At 40.8% G+C, this 23,212-nt stretch overlaps 1 protein-coding gene across 4 annotated transcripts in view; it reads right to left on the reverse strand.

The window, feature by feature from the left end:
• Positions 1-23,212, reverse strand: part of PDE11A (phosphodiesterase 11A) — a 226,144-nt gene that overhangs the window by 129,045 nt on the left and 73,887 nt on the right. The window contains exons 2-3 of one of the 4 annotated variants that reach the window (XM_043524767.1): positions 13,056-13,112; positions 12,891-12,948 (exon numbers count right to left, since the gene is read on the reverse strand). The exons of the other annotated variants lie outside the window; for them this stretch is intronic. The gene's annotated coding sequence lies outside the window, so the exon portion shown is untranslated. The remainder of the gene's footprint in view (positions 1-12,890; positions 12,949-13,055; positions 13,113-23,212) is intronic. 4 annotated transcript variants of the gene reach the window in all.

Raw genomic sequence — 23,212 nt, forward strand, 5'->3', positions numbered from 1 at the left:
TAGGTTTAAGCCTCAATTAGTAATTTCATAATTACATGTAAAAATCAGGAGGGTTATGGAAAATTAGGGAGAATTGGCATCTCTGGTTTAGCTCTTCTGTATATAACGGTCTACACTGAGATCATGTTGATATAACTAACTTTCTCTTCAGATTCTTCTCAGGTAAGTTTCAAAAGACATGTTGTGATTTATAGAGAGAGAACAATTGTTTGACCAGGAATCTGGCATCTTTATATTTAACAGAGAGAAGAGGGGTGAGGGGTTAAAGAGACAAGTTTTTGAGCTTACACAGAGCTCTTCTTCAGGTCTGGGAAAGGTACTCAGAGTGTCACAGACAGCTAAATACGAAGTGGAACAGATTTTTTAGCCTAAAGAGTTATTAGTGACATAGCTCATCTGGAACAGACCGCATGTCGGGCCCAAGCCTATGAGATGCTGAGAGCCTTCTGCAAGATGCTCAACACCCTCAACTCCAACTGAAGTAAATGGCATTAAAGTCTTCACTTCCAGCTCAGATCAATAAAGGAACAGTGTAAGCTGGGGGTAACAATTAAGCAAACCAGGATTCCTGGGTAGATCTTTAGCTGGTGTAAATTGGTATAGCTCTATTGACTGGCCTGCTATTTGTAGCATTGACCCAGTGTGGATTTTGCTGCATTTTTCTTCTCCTTTCTTTCCCACTACAAAACAATTCTGAGTAGGAGCACATGCTGTCATATGCAAGCAAGAATTCCTATTTGGAAGATGGTTAAAGTAAAATCAGGGGATTTAGAAATTACCAAAGTCTCTGACATTTCCTTGATGCTACTTCTTGCCAATCAAAGCAGTCCAGGTGCGTCTTCTGCAGTAGCTAACCTCACCAACAAACAGAAGAATATTTAGGAAATTTATTAATGGGATTACCTTATAGAGTTTCTTGTCCCATACATAGGCATAACCCAGATAAAAGACCACCTGGTTCATAATTTACATTTCACAGAAATTTTTCTATTTATCTTTTACAGTCTTATCTGTCTCTATTGACGTTATTGACCATTTAAGTATTTATTGTGTAATCATGTGCCTCTCTGGTAAAATATAATCATATGTTGTATCTTTTGGAAATACATTCCTGTTATGTTGTTGGCTTGCCTATGGACATTGTGAAACTTGCCATTGGTGTTCTACACTTGTTTATTTTGAGCTCAGAGGTATTTAGTATTAATGTGACAAATGTCACGGCACAGCATGTCATTGCACTTCTTGCTGTTGACACTTGGGTCTATTCTTCATTCATTTCCCCAGAGAAAGCTGTCTCTATTCTCCTTTCCAGGATGACAAATCAATTGTAGGACTTCAGTCTTTTGGCAATTCAGTATAAATAAGAAAACTTCTCATAGCCAGTTCCTAAATATTGCAGTTTTGCCCATGTATTTATTATAATTTTGATGGTTCCACTTCTTGTCTATAAACCAAAAGTACATACTCTAGGGCTTTTACTTGACTTAAATTTTAACAGAGAGACTCATTAATATAATCAAAACATCACTTAACATGCAGCATCATAACATACTGCTAATATTTCTCATATACAACAACACCAACTTACATTCTAGTTGGCCAGACTATGCAACTGGATACAACTGACAATAAAAGAGACGTGAAAACAAGTATGCACAACTTCAATGAAGCCCAATATGGGTAAGTCTTGGAGAAACAGAGAAAGGGTATTTTGTAATTTAAACTTGGAAAGCATATTGTGAGGCTTCTTACATTAAAGTTAAAGCTATGTGGAACATATGTGAAAAAATACAATCCTTGGGACATATCATTCAATTCCAGAATGAAAAAAGGGCAAGAGCATCTCTGCTGGATAGGCAAAATATCCTTAAAGCAATCAACTAGTATTTGCTTGTCCACAATAATAGTAGCCACAAAATCTATCTGTTTTAGGTTGAATCAGGGAAAGGAGAAGACTAACCTGGGTCAACACAATTTCTTAAACAAAAGAAAAACAGAAGAAAATGGCATTTATTGTTTCTTTGATTAAAGAAATATTTGAAAGATAATCTATTTCCACTTACCAGACAACCATCATAAAAAATGAGAATGGTGCATCAATTAGTCAATATCAAAAGAAAGCGAATTAACAATACAACATGTTCTATAAGTTATAGTACATTACTTCCATATTTACTCACTTTGAGCATAGTCTTGGTCAAAGGGATAGCAGCATAAAGGAATATGAGCCAGATGTTGCTCTCAGTGTAAATCTGGAAGGCCTCCATTGATTTCTTAGTCTGGATTTACGTGAGTGTGATTTATAGAAGAATATAACCTTTTGTAACAATCTAGCTTTAGTTTTATCCTTAATGTAGAAAGTTTGTTGATGCCTTAAGGACCTTTTCAACAGCTTTGGCCTTATCAGTATGACTTTTGTGGAACTGATATTAAAATGTATTGAACCTCTGCAACCAAATACCATTCAGAAGAATCTGAGCATAAATAGTGTATTTACAATACTTCTGTAAAACCCTGCAGTTTGTAGGACAGACATTGTGGTTTGACATTTCCTGCCTCTCAAATGCCTCTGTACTATGTCTGACATGGCTCTCAAATCTTGAGCATGCCACTAATGTTAAATATTCTAGCCAGTCATCAGGACATGACCATTCAAATAGCAAAGAAAATTTTTTTTGCACAAAACCTAATGCCCTGCCCAGAATCTTAACTAGGCCTCAGTAAGAAAGGAAATTTATGCTTTCTTTTGATCAGATACAAAACCACTGCCTTGGAGAAAACTGTCTGAATTAGTACTGACAGTCGCTACATGCCTCCATTTCCACTTTACAACAGCAACAGCAGTAGCAGCAACAAAAGGGAATTCTGAAGCTAATGAGAATGGAGAGAGTCCAGCACCTGCAGAATTGGGCCCTCAGAAAGGAAAACTTAAATCCAGGCTTGAGTACTGAGAACAAGCTAACCTGAATATGTGAATCGTATTGCATATTAAAGAGACAATGCCTAGTTAACTTAGGCCTTAAATTGTTGATTAAAAACACTTTGCACTTTTGCACTCTTTCTGTATTCTGTCCAGACCTAAGTAAGAAAGGATTTCTTTTTGAAAATGTTGTCACTAAAAAAATGTATTTAGCAGGTAAACATTCCACTGCCAGTATATGTAACCATACAGCTGCTGTGGAAGATGCATGTGTACACAAAGATTCCTTATAGGGGTGTTCTAATGCAGGGGTTCTCAAACTTCCTTGCATCACAACACCCTTCTGACAAGAAAAATTACTACATGACCCTAGGAGGGGGGACTGAAGCCTGAGCCTCCGCACCCCGCATGGGGGCCAAAGCTCCACCGCCCAGGGCAGGGGGCCAAAGCCGAAGCCCAAGGGCATCAGCCCCAGGCAGGGGGCCTGTAACTTGAGCTCCACCACCCAGGGCTGAAGCCCTCGGACTTAGGCTTTGGCCCTGGGCAGTGGGACTCAGACTTTGGCTTCAGTCCCAGGAAATCTAATGCAAGCCTGGTGAACCCATTAAAATGCGTCCTGACCCACTTTGGGGTCCCGACCCACAGTTTGAGAACCCCTCTGATAGTTTGAGAACTGCTGATCTAATGAACACCGTGGTTCCAAGTGCATTAGGCCATGGGGATAAAAGGAGCTGCTGCTGGAATTCTCCAAACATAGGCCGAAGTGTGGCAGCTTCTGTTCATGAAGTCTAAAAGCTGCTGCCACTGCTGGATCCAAATGGTGGAGTGGCTGGTCGTTCTGCCCGCTGAAACACCTGCCTCCCGTCTTCTGAGAGTGAAGAAAGCTTCTTATGAAGAGGCTCTCCCACCCCTAGTCTGATGAGACTTGGTACTAGAAAACCCTGGGAGAAGAAGAAAATTGTTTTTGTGAGCCAACCCTTACTTCTTTATGAAAGGGGAAGGTGTTTAACCACTCCTGCCCAAGGGCTGCTGTTCACTTCTTCACCAGGCAGGAGTAGGGATAAAGAATGGTTGTCTGGACCCCAGAGAGGGGCAATGTGTGTAGTGGGAGGGCTGGGATGCTGTTCTGCTGGGTAGCCTATCAACACTGTATGTTTGTGCAACGGGTCAGAGGGTAATTGCCATGAGCTGAGGAGTGGCACTGCTCTGAGGCAGTGCTGATGCCAGGGACAGTGAGTCTGTGGGAGAATAGCAGATGGAAGCTTGGGACTTCTTACCAGTCACAGTATTCCCCCAATACACACCCGCCCATCCTGCATAAGTCCCAAGGAAAGAGAAATGAAAATCAGCTTGAGTGCTCCTCAACAAAATGAGCACTTTATTTTAATTTTTTTTAAATGACTGATTACATTTTTATTTATAAAATTATTTATAAAATATCAATAAATGCACATTGGCATTTCTTGGTTGCCTCTTGTATCCTTGGGGATTGCTCAAAAGACCACTGAAATCAATGGGCATCTTTTCATTTATTTCATTAGGCCACTAACATGGTGGAACTGGCTTAGCCTTACATTTGATTTCTCAAGAAATTCTGATGTGTCCCCATTGATATAACTTGACAGGGTGGTTGTCAATAACTTGGCTCAAAAGAAGTAAAAGTCAGGGAAGGTTACAGTACACTTTTGAAGCTCTAGATCTAAAAATGCCATAGGCAATTAAAACTCTGTTTTACATTTGGTTAAAAATAAATTTTGTGTATCAACTTTCATCCCAGGTCACTTTTTCATGGTTAAAAGAATTTCCTTAGATTGTAATTAATCATGTAAATATCTCTTAAATGTCCCATCATCACAGAGGCATTACGGGTTTCAGTACCATGATAACATTAACAACTTTCAAAAGTCTTGGTTATTGCATAATGGTGATAAATAATCATTTCTATAAGGTAAAATCTTAATTTTAAAAAGCCCTTCTCGGTATTGGTGTAAATTCACACTGTATTTCTCGTTATAATTTTTCCAATTTAATCTCTTCATTTTTTTTTTTACAGTAAACTGTTAGCTCCCACAGCATTTGTCTTATGAGCAATGCTGATTGGTTCACCGGGTGCTAGAGGAAGCACCATATTTTAAGGCTACAGTACTGCATCTTTCAGTTTAGTGTTGGTGCAGGCTGTGGCAGGCTGATTTTGCATGTTTGCATTTTTTTTTTCCCTTGCGCTGCAGACTTCAAGGGATTGATGAAAGTGTGTGGGCTGGTTTGGAGGTTAGCAATGACTATTCCACACATCATTGTCTCTTGAATTAATGCTGCACATCGGCAGATATCAATGTCAATTTCTAGGCAAATATATATTTATAAACAGGAAGCGCAAGCCCAAATCCTAATAACCCAGTTGCACAGACCATGAGATGGCTAAGGCTTGAGTGTGAGTTTGGAGGTGGAAGGATAGGGGTGTGAATCGAGTGACACTGAATCCTCTCTCCACCTGCACCACGGAATTGCTCAGTGGTTGCTATTGCATCTCCAGATCTGCAGCAGTCTACATGTGGTAAATCTCCCCTTCATCTGGAGGCGAGGGTAGTGGAGGAGTGTGGACCCCGTGCACCAGCTCCTGGTACACTGCCCCACCATAATGTACAGATAGCACTAGCACCCAGGCCCTCTATACCTGGGGACAGGATTTCCCCAGAGCTGTTTGTCTGCAGCAGCGTGCTACAGATATTTTAATTGTTGTAAAGCTCTTACTGCTAGCTGTGTGACAATACTGTAACCTGAAGTTTCTCACTCATTGGTCCAGAGAAGTGATGTAAACTGTGGATCACATCCTCTGTTCTTTGTTCAAACAACTGTCCCATTGTGGTGTTTTGCCTGAGTTAGGAGCTCAGAAGCAGCAGCTCTTGGTAACACTTAACACAGCTCTTTTTCTCTCCTTTCTCAGAAACTGGCCATGAAGTGGGTTTTACAACACCTTCTGATGAAGCTCTTTGTCTCCCTTTCTTTCTTCGGGGTAATTTGGTGAAGAGCATTGGGGGAAAACAGCTCAGAACAAGTGGTTGGGTGAACTCTCCGTGAGAACAGCATTGTAAGCAATATTATGAGTTACAAACATGGAGATATACAAATAGTGAACTGTTGCAGTGTAAATTTTAAGGGATGTTAAGTTTATACCTAGTAAATACACTGCATTCTGTATTTTAATACTGCATATCATATTGGACTATATTTTGGACCAAAAATTAAGTCATACATGCATCCTTTTAGCCACACAATATTCCTGACAGGGCACTTGGTGGGAGGCAGTTTACCTTGGGACCCCTTTGGAAGGCCCCCAAACCGAGTGGCATTGCGATGAGATTGCTTCACCACTCGGGTTTGCCATGCCACACCCCTCCATCATGACAGAGGGGCCGTCGCACCAAATTTGAGTGAGTGGTGCTGCTACCCTGTGTGCCAGGTTGCAAGGCCTGGAGCAGGGAGTTGGGCCCAGCCCAGTGGGACAGGAGCCACTGTTGGGAGGTAAATGTGGGGCAGGCTTGCTCTTCAACCCATCCACCACACAGAGCGTCCCTTAAGTGGTAATTTTGGAAGGGTGGGGAGCACCAGTTTTAGATTTTGCCTTGGCCCCCCCGAAACCTCTCTGTGGCCCTGGGTTTTGGTACCCGGAAAAAAAAAAACCCTTACACAGAGAACTGGTTGCATAAACAAGGACGTTCCTTCCAGTTATATGTATTTTGCCTCAATTAATCAATGGCATTTTTTTAATATGTCCTCTTTATTATTTGCATCACAAGCCAAAAAGATGACGCATACTGAGAGGCGAATATGTATTAACACTTTTGTTGAGCTGTGGACAGTTGATTTCTGACAGCTAAGTTGCATCAGAAATGCATTGGACACTGTTTTCCTTGGTGTAATTTGGCTGTGTACATACTCGGGGTGGCTAGCCCTCCGCACCGCTTGCACCGCCATGGCTATGCTCTATTTTTAGAACGCTTGTTGTATAAGACATACACAAAAGGGAATGCACAGTGGCTGAGCTTTTTGGACAGCCCCCACCTTGTTCCCCAAAGACGGTAATTTTAGACACTCCCTGCCCTTGCTAGCCTGGGTTTTTTTGCCCCACTCTGGCAATAAAGATTTAATGAAGGCCTGTGAACCCTGTTGGCCCCGCCCTGCTATACCTGCATCAGATGTCAGGTGTAGAGAGTGGAGTTAAAAGGCAAAGAAGCAGCCCAGATTGGGGCTGACCAGAGTTTTGTTTCTTGCTTGGTGAGGGATGTCTGGGCTCAACTGTGAGTCAGAGACAACTTGCTGCCTGGATGAAATGACCAGCCAAAGGGAGACTGAACAAAAAGGAGTGACTACATGAAAACAAGCCCTGAGTAGAATGAGGTGGGTTCTGCCAGAGACTTTTTTCTTTCTTTTTCATTCTCTTTCCTTCTAATCCCAGCTTCTTCTCTTTGCTTGAGACAAAATTCTTATTTTCAACTCCCTTTCTGTATAAGGTACCATCAGTTTTACTTTAGCCACGTCTTCTCCAAGGACTGTCAAAGCTCTCTCACTTAACAGAACTAATTTTATTGCTTGTTTAAGCACACTAAAGAGGAAATTCCTCAATGTATCCAGGAAACTGAAACAGCCCAGGGAGCAATGTGGGTGAGCTTTGCACACTACCTCACCAATAAACTTACAAGGTAACAAGATGTTTATTCTCTGTGCTGCTGAAAGGACTAAGTGTGTTTGTAGCTCTTGTGATGTCTCCTAGGACCTCTATGCCCAACAGATGAAAACAGCACTACCAAATTCCAAGTGCTGTGAAAAGCCCTCAGACCTCTCTATCAATTGCTTGAGTCATCCAGTTCCCTAATCAAAAATCATTTCACCTATTTCTTTATAGTCACTTCTGAAAATAGCTACTATAAATCAGACTTTGCAGCACCTGCAAAAATTCTCTATGAAAACTTTTCGTTCTCTTATTTCTTACAGCTACTAATCCAACATATAAAACACTAGTCATTTGGGGTATTAGCCTTATTTCCTCGTTTGTTTGTTCTGATCCATATGTTCAAAATGTATTATACTTTACTATTATATTTCAGCTTATTAACCTTGTTTTCATAAGCAAGTGTGGTCTAGTGACTGAAGATAGTTAGGATTCCTTGGTTCTATGCTGGTTTTTCCACTGACCTGCTGCATAATCTTTGGCCAGTTGCTTCATGTTACAGTACCAGAACAGTTAGGAATTTGTAAAACGGGTATTTAAAAAAACCTCACAGAAGCACTATGAGGTGTAATTAACATTTCCAGTGTGCTCTGAGTGCTTCCTAGGAAAGGCACCATGTAAGTGTGAAGTATTATTATTTTTGGTGTTTAATAAAACTGTTTGTTTTTCTTATAATGCCTTATTTACAAACACTTCCAGTTTCCTATTCATTTTCCTTCTGGATCCATTCCTGGGCTGTGGTATGGATGTAGTTAAATTGTCTGAGATGCTGAGAACTCCATATCTGTAAATCCTGCCCTCAGTGGGGGGTGATACATTACTGCACCACTGGCCAGCAGACTAGAGAATGATTTAGGGCTCAGTGACAATTCCTCCAGTTTCTCCCCGCTCCCTCTGAGGGAGGGAGCAAGTTACCCTTTTCTGAAACAGCTTGCTCACCTCTGTGCAGCCAACCAGCTGCTCTGTGTTACTAGATTTGCCTGTTATGCTTGGGGTATGCTCATTTATTAGGGTTACTCTTCTGAGGGCGGGGGGTTTCTGTAATTCTATCCATATACTGCTCGTGTCACTTGTGTTCTCATACAGAGCTCTATTTCTCCCTTCTGCAAGTTGCCTCCCAATGGAGTACCAGCCTTGGGGAACCTATCCTGCAGGACCTAGGTTCCCCAGGGCTGGGTTCCTCCAGCCCCAGAATCAGATGAGCGAGCATGCGCACGCACACACGCGCACATTAACAGAGTACGTCTGAGCAGACTGGATCAATCAGTTGAACCCTTGTAGGCTGGGTCAAGCAGCACTTTCAAGCTACCACCCTCGTATGCCATAGGTTCAGCATGTCCCTATCCCTGCTTTCACGTTCCTATTGTTCTGGTAGTAACCCACTTGATGAGCAAACCCTGCAGGATTTTTGGGTGCTACAGAGATCTTTAGCTTAGGTAACTGGAGTGTGCTGCAGGAACAGGGAAGCCAAAAACACAAAAGAGGGGGAGAGGGAGGGAGGGAAGCAACCAGCTTAACCATAAGTTATTTATTGCCAGGTAATGACCATACAAGGAGGAGAGCCAAACAAACAAAACAGTTACAATATTAAATCTAGCTTAAATTTGATTACAAAAGTCAGGTTCAGAAACCTATAACTATCACACAAGTCAGGGTTAGAAAGCTATACGTTAGGGGAAGAGAGTGAGAGCGTTGGGCTCTCACCACTCCGAAGCTTGAACCAGTTGGTGTTTCCCAGGTGGTGAAGTATTCTCCTTGAAGTCAGTGAGATGACTCACATGGAGATGGCAAGCAGGATTTGGCCCTTTGCATACAGTTCATATTTGAGGTCTTTATTTTTAATGATGCAATTTCATGGATTTTTCCCATTTTCAAAATGGAAGAACTCTTCTCCAGGCAAGAACCCAGGAGCCTTTTTATACTAAAAAATAGTTAAACACTACTTATTCTCACCTGGGCAACACAAACCACACTAATTTGGCTCAGTTGCTGAATCTGTTCACTTGTGCATATACAGATGACATGTTTTGTTTTCAAATCACACAAAGTATGATTATATTTTAAACTGTAAAATAATTGGAGGCTTGCAGGTTTAGCTTCCTAGAACTCTGAGTATATAAATAATAATTCAAAAAGGAATGATGCAATACTATTTAAATCTTTCAAAGTTTTATATGAACAATTTTATTTATGCATGTCCAATGCTACCTCACGGCTATCATGTACTAGGTGAGTAGCAAAATGATATTATGGGTTGGGTTAAATCTCATTGAAGCTGGTAGGTGAAACAGTTGTCCTTCATTCAGGATAAATGTAAGAAACAATAGGCTTCTTTATGGAACTAAACAGCTGAAACAATAGAAACCTCTCCCCCAAATCACAGGCACATATTGCTGCCCAAAATAAAGGCACCGGCAAGACTGATCAGAAACTGAGCCCTGTGGGCAAAGGGGTTATTCTGGATATTTGGAGGAGGTGTCAGAGAGAAGCAGCAGAAAGCCAAGGATACAGCCACAGAACTAGTAGCATGCTCCCTGGAAAAAAGCTAGCAGAGCTTTTGAGCTAAATGCTAGCTGAAAAGGGGTTTGGAACGGTAAACCAAGAAAGTCTTCTGTTTGATTCCAGTTGTGCTGAGGGAAAGAGGACTTCGTACATTCTTTGTAGTGAAACAGGATTGTGTCAAAGAAATACCTGGCTCATCATCAATTTCTCCTCCTTACCAAAACAACAGGCTCCTGAAAATTGGCTAACTGCTCAGGCCGAAAACGGGTAACAATAACTTAAAGTGCCATAGTTCTCTGATAAGCCACTGACAAAACAAGGAGAGTTACATCTTTCCAATTTCACACTTTCAATGGACTTCCAGAACAAATGTGGTCAGATTTCAAGTCAAAAGATAGTCTTTCCCACAAGCTCAGCCTGGGATCTTTCTGACATATTTAATACAGAAGTAAGTCATTTTCACTTAGTTATTTTTCTGACCATAACTGCATTTAAAGCTAAGAAGCCTAAGTATGATGAAGTGTTTAACATAAAACTTCAAACAACGAAAAAAATTAGACCACAAACCAAGGTTTATTAGTGTTTTTATTTTAAAACAAACATGACATTAAAAACACTGCCAGCTGTTTGAGACATTCAGATTTATTACACAATTAAATATTAATTAGAGCTAAACAAACTGATTTATTGCATGTGAGTGTCCTTCTCTCAGCCCCTTCATTGTACCTCCCCTGATCCCTATATGGGATAAAACTGCAACTGGCAAGAGAAAGGTACCCCCATAGTGTGCTGATTGTAATCTGGAGCCTCTGAACTCAATGCTTTTGTGCATCTTTTGTTCTTAGTGGGGGAGTGGATGTAGTAGATCTGCGTGAGACAAGGGACTAAACTCCTGAGGAGTTTCACAGTAACACAGATGTGTTCTGTGACTCTGCCTGACTTCTCTGAATCTGTTACAGACAGTTCATCTTCTGTCCTCCACAGGAGTACTGGGCTGCACTAAAACATTTATTTTGGTTAAAATCAGTGTGGCCTAACTTGTGTCCTGTAGGATATTATTAGTGATACATTGTGGTAACTGAAAATGAGGAAGCCCAACCATCCTATAATTAAAGTCACATCTGCTGCTCTAAATGCATGTTGTGCAAGAAGGACCAAATCCTGTGTTCCTTACTCATGCAAGTAGCATCACTGATGAATCTACATGAATTCTGTGAGAAAGGGGAGCAGGATGTGGTAAAAGAAGGTCACATCGGGAAAGCAAAATGCACCATCAGGTCTCCCTGGCTTGCTTGTTTTGAAAACAGTCTGACGCAATTGGATATGGTACAACTTCAAAACATAGATACAAACTTTTTCTATAAAAACGTGGGTAGTCAAAATAACGCTGGTGCTAGAGCTGGGTAATGACCCATGGAGTTCCCAGGTAGTTTCAGAGAAATCCTCACCTTTCTCTCTTCTATTTGTGGACTTTGGCCTCCCAAAACATGGTCTGAAATCAGAATTAGAGGCAGAAAGTGCAACTCTCAGTCCTCTAATAGCATCCAACAATCCAAACTAAAGGAGATGTGCAGGTGCAGCCCACAAAAGTCTAGATACCACTGCCCAATTTCCCCCTAATGTGACCTTCTGTACAGGTTAGTTAGGCTTGTGTTAATAACCTACATTGGACTTGGGGCAGGGCATATTTCCTCCCAAGAAAACAGTGCAATAGATATTTCTAAACTATAGGCCTGGAACATGCTTCCCAGCAAATGGACAGCCTGGATGCAGAGGTAACATGACCTCTTTATAGCACTCATGCCACTAAAAAGTTTTGTTAAAGGAAATAAGGTTAATGATAAAAGGTTGGAAATGCTTGAAAATCAGATAAAATCAGTAAGTGTGTGTGTTAGGAGTCTGCCCATAAGGGCAGAACTGTTTTTTGTACTTCCTTTACAGAAAAACTTAAAATTTTAGGAAGATCCACTATACTCTGAAAGTTGTGACAAGGTAGTCTGCTTAGGTGGTTGGTTGTTTTTCTTTAAAGTGTAGACTTTTTAAAATTCTATTCCCCCTTCCCCTGGATTATGGGGGAAGAGGCTCTAAGGAGAATGACAGCTGTATTGTCTTTTGTATTATCTTTTTCTCCATAGACTTTACAGAGTAAAGCTCCAGTACAGATAGAACAGGAGCAATCTCTTCTTTTATTAGGACTTTTTGTTGTTGTTTGTTGAAAACCTTGTTCAGTTTTCAGGACCCTTCTTCCCATCACCCTCACCCCCATGTGTATGGAGTGAGTGGCTGTGGAGCACGAATGTATATTTACCATTCACCCTTTTCCTAAATTCAATATCCTTTCCTATCCTTGGATCCTTAAGAGGGTAAAGACATCTTTCTTCTTTTCCCATCTGTACTATTCTGCTATGCTCAGAAAATGCAGTTCTGTGGCTAACTGAGCGTTTGGGGTCAGTCCGAAGCTACCTGCTCCTTGAAACTTGGTGCTTCTAATGGTTTGTGCATGAACAGAAAGGACTCCTGTAAACTTCTGTAGGGCAGGAGTTCCCTCTACCTGGTTCTCTCTAGTGCTAAGCATCCCAAAGTGATTCTGTAATTGCCAAGAGAACAAGTGACCAAGTGTGTACGTGTGAGCTCTGACAGTGAAAACAATACAACACAGGTTGCAAGTGAGAGGTTTTAGTTAAGACCCATCTCTATAATTATCAGCTAATCATCACACAGCAGGATAAAAGCACTTACCTGATTCAATTATGCCAAGTTCCTGGATGTGGGTTCTCATCTTTTTTATCACCGTCACCTGACAGACAGAAAAATGGAATGTTACCAATAACACCATAAAATGAAAGTATTAAACTATATACAAAACGAATATCAAATCAGTAAAGGGAAACTTATCTCACAAACCTGTGGTGTCTTGCTAAATCCTTTGACAGCAGTGCTTGAGACGAGGAATCATGGAGTCTGCAGTCAAAAAAAGTATGTCATGCTAAGCTATCCTAGTTGTGTGGTAGTTTCAGATAGCGTCAGGTAACTTGGCTTGAAGTGGGTAATGAGTGACCCACATCACTTGATCCCCACAGAAAAATAGCTAATTAAAGTAATTGTAAAATATTATGCACATGAATTCTAACATATAAACAGTAAGAATTTATACAGCACTTCAGATTAACTAGCACATTTAAATGCAATGTTCATTTCTCAGAACATTAACTTTCCCACAGTGCATGCATGCATAATGTCTTTGGTTACAGTAATTAGTGTGGTAACAACACTGTGCATGCAATACATTAAGGTCATTTTATTATAAGAGATTTAACTTCAGGTTTTTTTAGGTATAGAGTGAAGTGGGTCCACTGTCCAGGAAGCAGGCATGTGCAGGACAGCTAGAGAATGCTATGTGAATTCCCCTCTCCCAGCCCCTCCATTGTATCTCCCCTGCTGTCTGTCCCCGATATAGCTCCAATTGGCCATTACAGTTGTGGTGCAAACAGTCCTCTTTTTAATCTCCTGACTTCTGTGATGCTTCTCAAATGTAGACGCTACATTAATGCAACATTAGTTACACGACATATGATAAATGTTATGTAGGACGTGTATTAAAGAATCTGACTAGAGTATACAAAACTACATATCTTTGGATTACAGTATGAAAAGGACTGTCTCTACCTTAATGTTGTAAGGAAGACAACTATATAATATAGACCTATTAGTCATGTGTGTACATAAAATGAAGAGGGAAATAAATACAGGAAAAGCCCAGTGGCTTCCATGTTTCTTGATTAAAGATTTTATTCTGTATAATCTCTATCATCTGAACAAATTTCACTCATTTGGCTCCCACAGGTTACTGTCAGGAGCACAAACTGATAGCAGCAAGCAACTGGAAACATGCTAAATAGAATAATCTGTTTTATTCAGAATGGTTTTCCTATCTAGCCATGTTTTTTGGATCCCAAAAATAAAATTAGATATCATTAAACCTAGTGCCTCTAGTTTATTTTGCTGCAATCTAAAAAATATAAAGAGAAACCAAAGCAAAATCAACTTGTATCTAACTTTGGCAAATGCTTTTCATTTCATTAGATTTGTTAGGAGCGCCTAGGAATGAAATCATGAATCAGGCTGATGCAGCCAGAGCGGCTACCTTTGTTTTTTATATAAATTTTATTTAGAAGTCCAATGGGGTGTATATACCTGACTACTAGAAAATACAGTTAGAGTATTACAGGCTTTTATCCAGAACATGATTGTGCCAGACTAAAGTCTTTTGTGCGAAAAGATATTTAAAGCTCATTTACTGTGTAAAGTCTTTAGGCCAGGTCTTCAATGAGTTAAAATTAGCACAGCTGCACTGACTGAATTCAGATATTCATTTACTTCAGTGAAGCCAGGCCACACATCTGCTGAGAGCGCAACCACCTAATTTAAAGCAAAATCTTTAATCCAAAATAATTATATTTTAAGAGCATAATCAGTGCAATTATCTTATTTCCTTATACACAGAATGAGGAAATAAATATTAGTGGTTAGGATACATGATAAGAGTCAGTAAGGTGGTTTCTATTCCCAGGTCCGCTGCTAACTTGCTTTGTGACCATGGTCAAGTCACTTAGCCCTCCTGTACATTAATTTCCTTATCTGTAAAATAGGGTTAATAATACTTATCAACCTAACTGGGTTGCTGCAAGCCATTATTTTTAAAAAGCTCTGGTATCTCCAGATGACGACTACTATAGAACTGCAGTGTACTAAATACAAGTAAAAAATTGTCCCCATTTCCTCAACAGTGTTCACTAGAAAATATAGACTTTTCCTCTGTTACCATGTCTCTGAAGGAACCTTTTAACTTCCTTGTTTACAAAATTGTCTGACGTTTAAGAACACTAAGTTCTCACTGTCATCAGCAGAAACATTTCCTTTCCTCTTCCAGTTTCTGTAAGTTCACAAATGTCTGGCTCATGTTGGGAATATATTATTAGTTTAGTTTTAGTTATCCCTCTCGATTTGTACTGTACATCTTTAGAAGAAAAAATCACGTCAGATTTCTTCATTGCTCAAGTAAACAAAGTGCAACACCACTTTACTTCTCTGGATCTCTCTTAGGAGCATTAGGATTATGTACAAGGTCATGAGTCCATTTGGAAATGTGTATGTGATCACATACTTTATCGTCCGACAATAGTCTGCAGCTAGACTGCATTCATGCAACCTTAGGAAACTAAAATAATGACATTCAGTTTCAAAACTTACAGAAATAAGTTTCTTGTTCAGATCACTGACTCTAGGCTAGTGTTTCTAAAACTTTTACATCCTGCTGCAAGTATATCAGCATGTTTTATGTGATGACTGTTAGCTGTGCCTCCTACTGTAACAAGTCAAGTCCCTTTTTACCAGAGAATGCACTAGAAATGAGCAACTAATTAATTAATCTAAGAATATTTGGAGTACTAAACCAATTCTCTTCAGCTGTGTTCACTTTCTGTGAATATTCTAGCAAGCAAGTTTATTAGCAAAGAAGTACCATGGAAACAGTGAATTTTAAGAAACTATTGGAGAACATCCAGGGGAAAGTAAAATTTGAATGTGTAAATATGATTATTTGCTCAAAAACCCTGACTCACTGAGTCAGTTATCAGGGAACAAACCTATTATTTATTTATATATACTCTGTATGTCAGATGTAAACATCTCATATGTTTCAGAGTAACAGCCGTGTTAGTCTGTATTCGTAAAAAGAAAAGGAGTACTTGTGGCACCTTAGAGACTAACCAGTTTATTTGAGCATGAGCTTTCGTGAGCTACAGCTCACTTCATCGGATGCATAGCATATCGTGGAAACTGCAGAAGACATTATATACACACAGAGACCATGAAACAAAACTTCCTCCCACCTCACTCCCCCGCTGGCAACAGCTTATCTAAAGTGATCATCAAGTAGAGCCATTTCCAGCACAAATCCAGGTTTTCTCACCCTTCCCCCCCCCCCCATACATACAAACTCACTCTCCTGCTGGCAACAGCCCATCCCCCTTTGAAACCCCTCTTTATAATGTCTTCTGCAGTTTCCACGATATGCTATGCACCCGATGAAGTGAGCTGTAGCTCACGAAAGCTCATGCTCAAATAAACTGGTTAGTCTCTAAGGTGCCACAAGTACTCCTTTTATCTCATATGTTGAGTACCAAATATTCACAATGAACAGCTCTCTAACAAACTACAGACAAAGAACTGTCTGTGGAAATAATGTGGTGAATAATTTTGAACAATGAATGCATTCAGAACCACAACACATCCGGACAACTATCAGGAAGGTGGAGGCAGAGCCAGGATAAACTAATGTGGTATGTTGCTGAGGGGAAGAGAGAGAAGGAATTAAGACCTGGACCCACAAAGGGATTTAGGTATTGCAACCCCTTACTTTTAGGCACCTAGAAAATTACAGGAACATGCTGCAGTGCACAGAGCCTGAGTTAAGCACTGTAACTCCCTATACAATAAACAGGGAGGGAGAGACACTTAAAAATGTGATCCACACTATCCACGGAGGGACCTAAACTAGCCATTGGAGATGCTGACAAGAGGGGTGTGTGCCATGTTCCTCCCCCTCATGGAGTCTGGTGCCTAAATCTAGGCTACAGGGAGGTATCTACTGTGACGTTATCTGATTAAAATGTGGCCATATAGATCATTGTTGCAACCACTGTTCTATATTTGCAACAAATCTTGTACAAAATGTGACATGTAAGATGCCTATGGAAAGGTTATGATTTGCTGGTTATGGTTATGCTATTTGTATGCATGTATCATTTTTGTATTTGAAGCTATGAGTATTGGCTCTATGCCTGGATTTCAAATGTTTGCTCCTGGGGTAACCCCTACAAGGTATTCCACGTAAATATTGATTGGCCCAATATATAACTCACAATGGAAGATACCTTGAATGGACTTTCCTGTGAACATGCTGTTTTGAGGTATAGGTATAGGTAATGGCTTATACTGTGTCTAGGCAGAACCATGCATGGACATGTGACTTGCCCATGTAATTCCAAACACAATCTTTTTTCACCTGTGATTTTCCACTAGCTGTGCTGAGGGCTTTGTTTGAAACAATGTTTTCCTCCACATGGCAGAAGCTATAAAAGGCCCTGGAAACATCTCAATTTGGCCTCTTTCCTGCTCAGGCCTCTGGACTATGGATTTATACTAATGGGAGTATTCTAACCAAGCAACCAGACACTTGACTTAAGCCACCAGTTTAGTCCATCACTGCTACAAGCCTGAAACAAGAATTTGAAACTTCTGTATGTATTTGTGTCAGGTATCAGAGGGGTAGCCATGTTAGTCTGTATCTACAAAAACAACGAGGAGTTCAGTGACACCTTAAAGACTAACAGATTTATTTGGGCATAAGCTTTTGTGGGTAAAAACCCCACTTCTTCAGATGCATGAAGTTACAATTACATATGCAGGCATAAATATACTGACACATGAAGAGAAGGGAGTTACCTTACAAGCGGAGAACGAGGGTTAACCGGGCCAATTCAATCAGGGTGGATGTGGTCCACGCCCAATAATTGAGGAGGAGGTCTCAATACCAAGAGAGGGAAAATGGCTTTTGCAGTGAGCCAGCCACTCCCAGTCCCTATTCAAGACCAAATTAATGGTGTTAAATTTGCAAATTAATTGTAGCTCTGCAATTTCTCTTTGAAGTCTGTTTTTGAATTTTTTTTATTGAAGTATGGCTACTTTTAAATCTGTTATAGAATGTTCAGGGAGATTGAAGTGTTCTCCTACTGGCTTTTGTATGTTACCATTCCTGATTTGTGTCCATTTATTCTTTTACGTAAAAGCAATACACATGCTCTCTAACATTTAAAAGCAGACTACATCACTAATTAGACAGAGAATACACACACAATAATAAAAAGAGCAGAATAACTTTTTTTCTTTCCAATAGCCTATAACCTCTAGAATACCTAGCCCCTCTGTAGCACAGCTACCTAATGACTAAAGAAAAGACTTTTTTGCTAACCTGTATCTACAGGGTGCTGCTAAGTCTAAACATACAGTAATAAACTCAGCATTTGTTGGTTGCAGTCTCTGCAACCAACAGAAGAGAGTAGGTTACAAGTGACACAGAATAGATTTGTAACAGCAGACCACTAAGAACCCAGATCAAATTTTACTGAGCTGAAGGTGGATTTTCACATGTTAAGTATGAATGTGAATGGTGCGCTAGAGAGATGGGTGATCCTGAAGCCTTTAAAGGACTGTCCTGTCACAAGATCTTTTCAGTATGTGAAGTAAAAAGAGAGAAGGTGCAGATGCAGCACTTGTAGCATTTAAAGGCCGGGGGACCAATTTCTGCTCCCATTTATTCTAATGGTGTTACACTGATGTAAATCTAGAGTTAAGTGATTTTTCCCCCCCCCTTGTGTAAGTGAAAACAGAATGTTACCCCACTTTCTGCTTGACAGCACTAACAGACTACAAAAAATGCCTTTTTCACTGTAAACACATCTGGAGTGTGTCCTGATACTGGGGAAGACACCTGCCAAATCCTGAACCCACCAACATTCTTTTTAAATCAAATTTGTCATTGGTGAATTTTGTTTTGTACACCACACAAAGCATGTATCCAAAGAAAAGAACAAAAGCAGCATATCGGGGCCAGAGCAGAGATGGAATCTTTCCAGCCAGCTGCATGTTCAATAATCTCTTACATCAATAAAATGTGCACTATTCTATTCCTTCCTTTCAGATGAGTAACGAAGTTAGGAGCATTAATGTTAAGGTGTCATTTATGTAATTATTTTATACTGTTAGTAATGGCTTGTTGATATCACTACCCTGCATAATACCCTACTGCCCCTATGTTTTAAGACAAGTGATGAACATTACTGGTATAACTGCTATGTAAAAAAATCTACTCCCTTGCTTTATCATTTTTCCAGTTTTAAGAACGTTTCTGCAGAACTGCTGGAAGAGAACCTCTTATGGAAAAAACTATAGCATTTAAGAGCCTGATCCATGGGAGTTTTTCTATTGATTCAATGCCTTTGAGTCATCTCTTAATAAAGAAAAATTCAGCTTTTATCTAGAAATTTTAAACCAACCAATAGAATTCTACAGCTGGGATGCATTTCTTGATTGAAATTTTATACTATTTTTGAGGAAGTAATATCGCAGTGCTGGGATAACTGCACCTCTGACCCCTTCATGGCCTCGTTGACAGAACCCCTCACATATCTCAGGCCTCTAGCTGTCACATTTCTTGGGGCTGAGTCTCATGACTAAATCTCCAGTCTGGAGCAGGAGAGGCTGCAATTCACTGTGTGGTTATCTCAACGCATCTGAGTTCAGTTCAGCACCTGCCGTGCTGTTCTCTCAGGGGCAAGGACGGGGTTAACCAGTGACTACTCAGCCTTCTTAAAGCAAAGTATTATTTATTCAGAACAAAACCGTTACAGAGAGAACCTCTTAAACAATAAACCACCTATACATGTGCCTAGGTGACACTGTCACCTATCTTCCACATAAGGAAAAGGAGTACTTGTGGCACCTTAGAGACTAACCAATTTATTTGAGCATAAGTCTCTAAGGTGCCACAAGTACTCCTTTTCTTTTTGCGAATACAGACTAACACGGCTGCTGCTCTGAAACCTATCTTCCACATGGAGATCCTGGCAGGTTTCAAAGTAGCTCAGGTCTTCTTTGCAGGGCCTGTCCCTCTGTGTCACAGCCTCATTTCAGTAAGTTCTTAGTTTGGTCACACACACAATGTCAGGCTGGTCCCCCTATACAGTCTTCATTTCTTTGTTTGCTAGGCTTCTCCAATCAGGACAAACCAGCAGGTGCAATCTTTGCCTGGGAGATGGGGTGGGGGTTTACATGAATTACACCCCCTACCCAGTTATTTTTAGTTCCTGCAGGAAATCCTGTAACTCCCCCACAAGGAGCAGAGTACAATCTCTAGCTCACAAAGATATATAAAATACATATCAAGATGATACAATGGTCTTTGGATATTCCATGTGTTTGCAGTATAGGTCACAAGTCACTTGTATGGAAGCTTGTTTTAATCCCTGTTGAAGGTATAGAACGTATCCAAAAGGAACATAATTGCAGTGTATAGGGGAAAAGTTCTCCTTGGGTAAGCTTTGCCAGCTGGATGCGTAGTAGTTACAGGACCGGTCATGAAAGTATTGACCGGCATGCATGCATGCTCGCGCGCGTTCTCTCTGCCAGAGAAACGATGGTGGGTGACGACAATAGCTAAGAGGCCTAGGGGGAAAAAATAAAAGGTTGCGGACTATGCATAAGAAATACACTAGATTAATTCTATTTCTGTCCATTTTAAAAGAAAAAAGTACACTGTCAGTGTTACCTATTCAGTGAACAGTTTCAATCAAATCTAAGTAAAAAGACTTGCGGGGTTATCAAAAATCAACATTAGCTTCTGCATCAAAACTATCACCTTTTATTTAGTTCTTTCAATCTGATGAAGAAATACTGGAGAGCACTGAGACAACCTAGTTTAAAAGGCCAGTATCTCTCTGTGGTAGATTGCTATCTCCTTCACGGTCTCTCTCAAATACGCTTCTTTGTTTTGTTTTAATTTAACCTAAGGCAGGAAGTGTTCTCATCTTTACAACAAACATAAAACAAATTTGGAGCTCTAGAGAAAGGAATAGTGCTCTGTTAATCAAAGCTGTCCACTTCCTATAAAAAGAAAGTAAGTGATGGCTTCCTGAAGTCTCATACGTGTGAATGTAGGATTTTATTTATTAACCTCTGTCTTGAAGGAAAAAAAACCTGCTGCAGTTGCCTTGGGCTGGGTTCATAAACAGTCAGAATAATACAAAATACCAAAAATAAAGTTTATTAATACGCTGCTGTAGAGAATCAATGATCCCAAAGTAGCATAGTGAAGACAAAAATAATCTTGTCCAATGGTTTTGGTAGTATTTGCACTGAGCATAAACACAAACAATGAAAAGAAGAAAACTGGGAGACAGGTAATAAAATAAGTTGTGTCCAGTACCATATGTAATTTTTCATGCATGCTAGCTTGAACACCCAACTTTACATAGATTCAAAAAGAATCAAATCTCCTCCCAAGACTTAATCCAATGGACATTATCATCAGCTGAGTTACAGTAATTACACAGCTATGGTGCAAAAATGGATTTTTACCATTCACTTCAATGGGATTAGGATTTCATCCATAAAGTTTAAAAAGGAACACGGATGCAAAAAGCAATCAAAATCAAAATTTTTTCCAGGTTAAACTTCCTTTTCCCAGCATACTTTAGGACAGGGATCAGCAACCTTTGGCATGTGGCCGGTCAGGGAAATCTGCTGGCGGGCTGGGACAGTTTGTTTACCTGCAGTGTCTACCAATTCGGCCAATCACCGCTCCCACTGGCCACGGTTCACCGTTCCAGGCCAACTAGGGCTGTGGGAAGCATCCACTTCAAAGGGGGGCTGGACTATAAAAGTGAGGGGCAAAAACCACCTAGTCTCTCTCTTTGCTTTTTTTACCTACAAAGACAAAGGAACCAACCATGGGTGGCAGGTATAAGAGGCTTGGGGAGGCTAAACCTCCCCAAACAAAGCAAGAAATACATGGATGTGGCGCACCTCCCTTTGGAGGTGTGCCAGCTTGCTGCATTTGGAACACCGCCACTAGAAGCTCCCGAGAAGGGGGCAGCCACCTGTACCAGACCATGGCTCCACCTGTGCTCCACCTCTTTCCCCCCCTCCCCAAGGTCTACTGCACCCACTACTTAAGCCTCTCTACCCCCTCCTCCAAGGCCCCCAGTGCTCGGAAAGGAGGCACGAGCAGCAGACAGGGGAGAACTTGGCGGAAAGGCGCGAGTGGTAGGGGGAGGGGGCGGAACAGGGCCACAGTCTGGGTGCCAGTGGCGCGTTCCCCCACACTTCTAGGGAGTTTCTGGCACTCGCGCCTAGCCTCCCCAAATGCATGAGTCATGTGCCACCTATGGAATCAGCCCTTTGAACGTTGGGGACAGATCCTGACTTGAGAATTTGGTCAGCTATTTGGCTGGGAACATGTAGTAAGGATTTTACCTTTAACCAAGTCTAGTTTTGTTAAATCTCAGCTACGAGGAAGTGTGTGATCTTTTTTCCTCTTGTAACCATTTCTAACTTTAATTACTTGTATGTAGATAAAATCTATCTTTGTAGTTAAATAAGCTTGTTTCATTCTTTAATCAAAACTAATCCAGCATTGTGTTTTTAAACTGAATTGTTTGGTAACTCCCTTTAAAGTAGCAGGCTGTTGGATATTGCCTCCTTACAGGGCAATGGACCTCTAATAACAGAACTGTCCAGGAGAGGGCAGGTCCACGCAGTATACGAATACAGACTGGTAATGTACTGGAGGGACCCTGCAAGTGGTAACTGAGGCTGGTGGAAGCCAGCATGTGACTGGAGTGTGGCGGACAGGTTGCAGCTACACACAAACAGCATGCAGGTCACGCCCTGAGTGTCTGTGAGGGGCCCAGGTTAGGAGCTACAATAGCAAAGCACTGTGAGGAACCCAAGGTCCCTCACTCATCTGGATTGCACTCCAGAATGTGATACCGAGATTTCCCTTGATGTGTCACTAATCATGATTACTGTCCTCCTCTGGCTCCCTTTCAGCTTTGGTTCACAGATGGGGTTGCTGCCCTTTTTAGGCTCTTTTCTGAGCTACCCCTATCTGTTTTGTCTGAGGAAGCATTTGTTGCTGCTCTTCCTGCATAGTCTTTGAGTCCTCACTTTTTAGCTTTCCTTCACTTTTTCCAGCTCTGTCTTGCCTGTGGTTTCATCTTGCTATATCCCTCGTTGGTTGTTCCCTCCATTGTGGCTTGGCTTCCTTTGTCTCTTTCAGTTATTTCAATTGCCACTCAAATCCTTTCATTTTTTCCTCCAGGAATAACTATTAAGTGCAAGCTGATTTTTATGTAGCCCTCAGTATTTTCAGTCAGTAATGAGAGCTATGTACCTACATGAGGTGCAGGGTGACTTCCAATTATCACAATACGGGCACCAGA

The sequence above is a fragment of the Chelonia mydas genome, chromosome 11 (assembly GCF_015237465.2).
Source record: "Chelonia mydas isolate rCheMyd1 chromosome 11, rCheMyd1.pri.v2, whole genome shotgun sequence".
Lineage (NCBI taxonomy): Eukaryota > Metazoa > Chordata > Testudines > Cheloniidae > Chelonia > Chelonia mydas.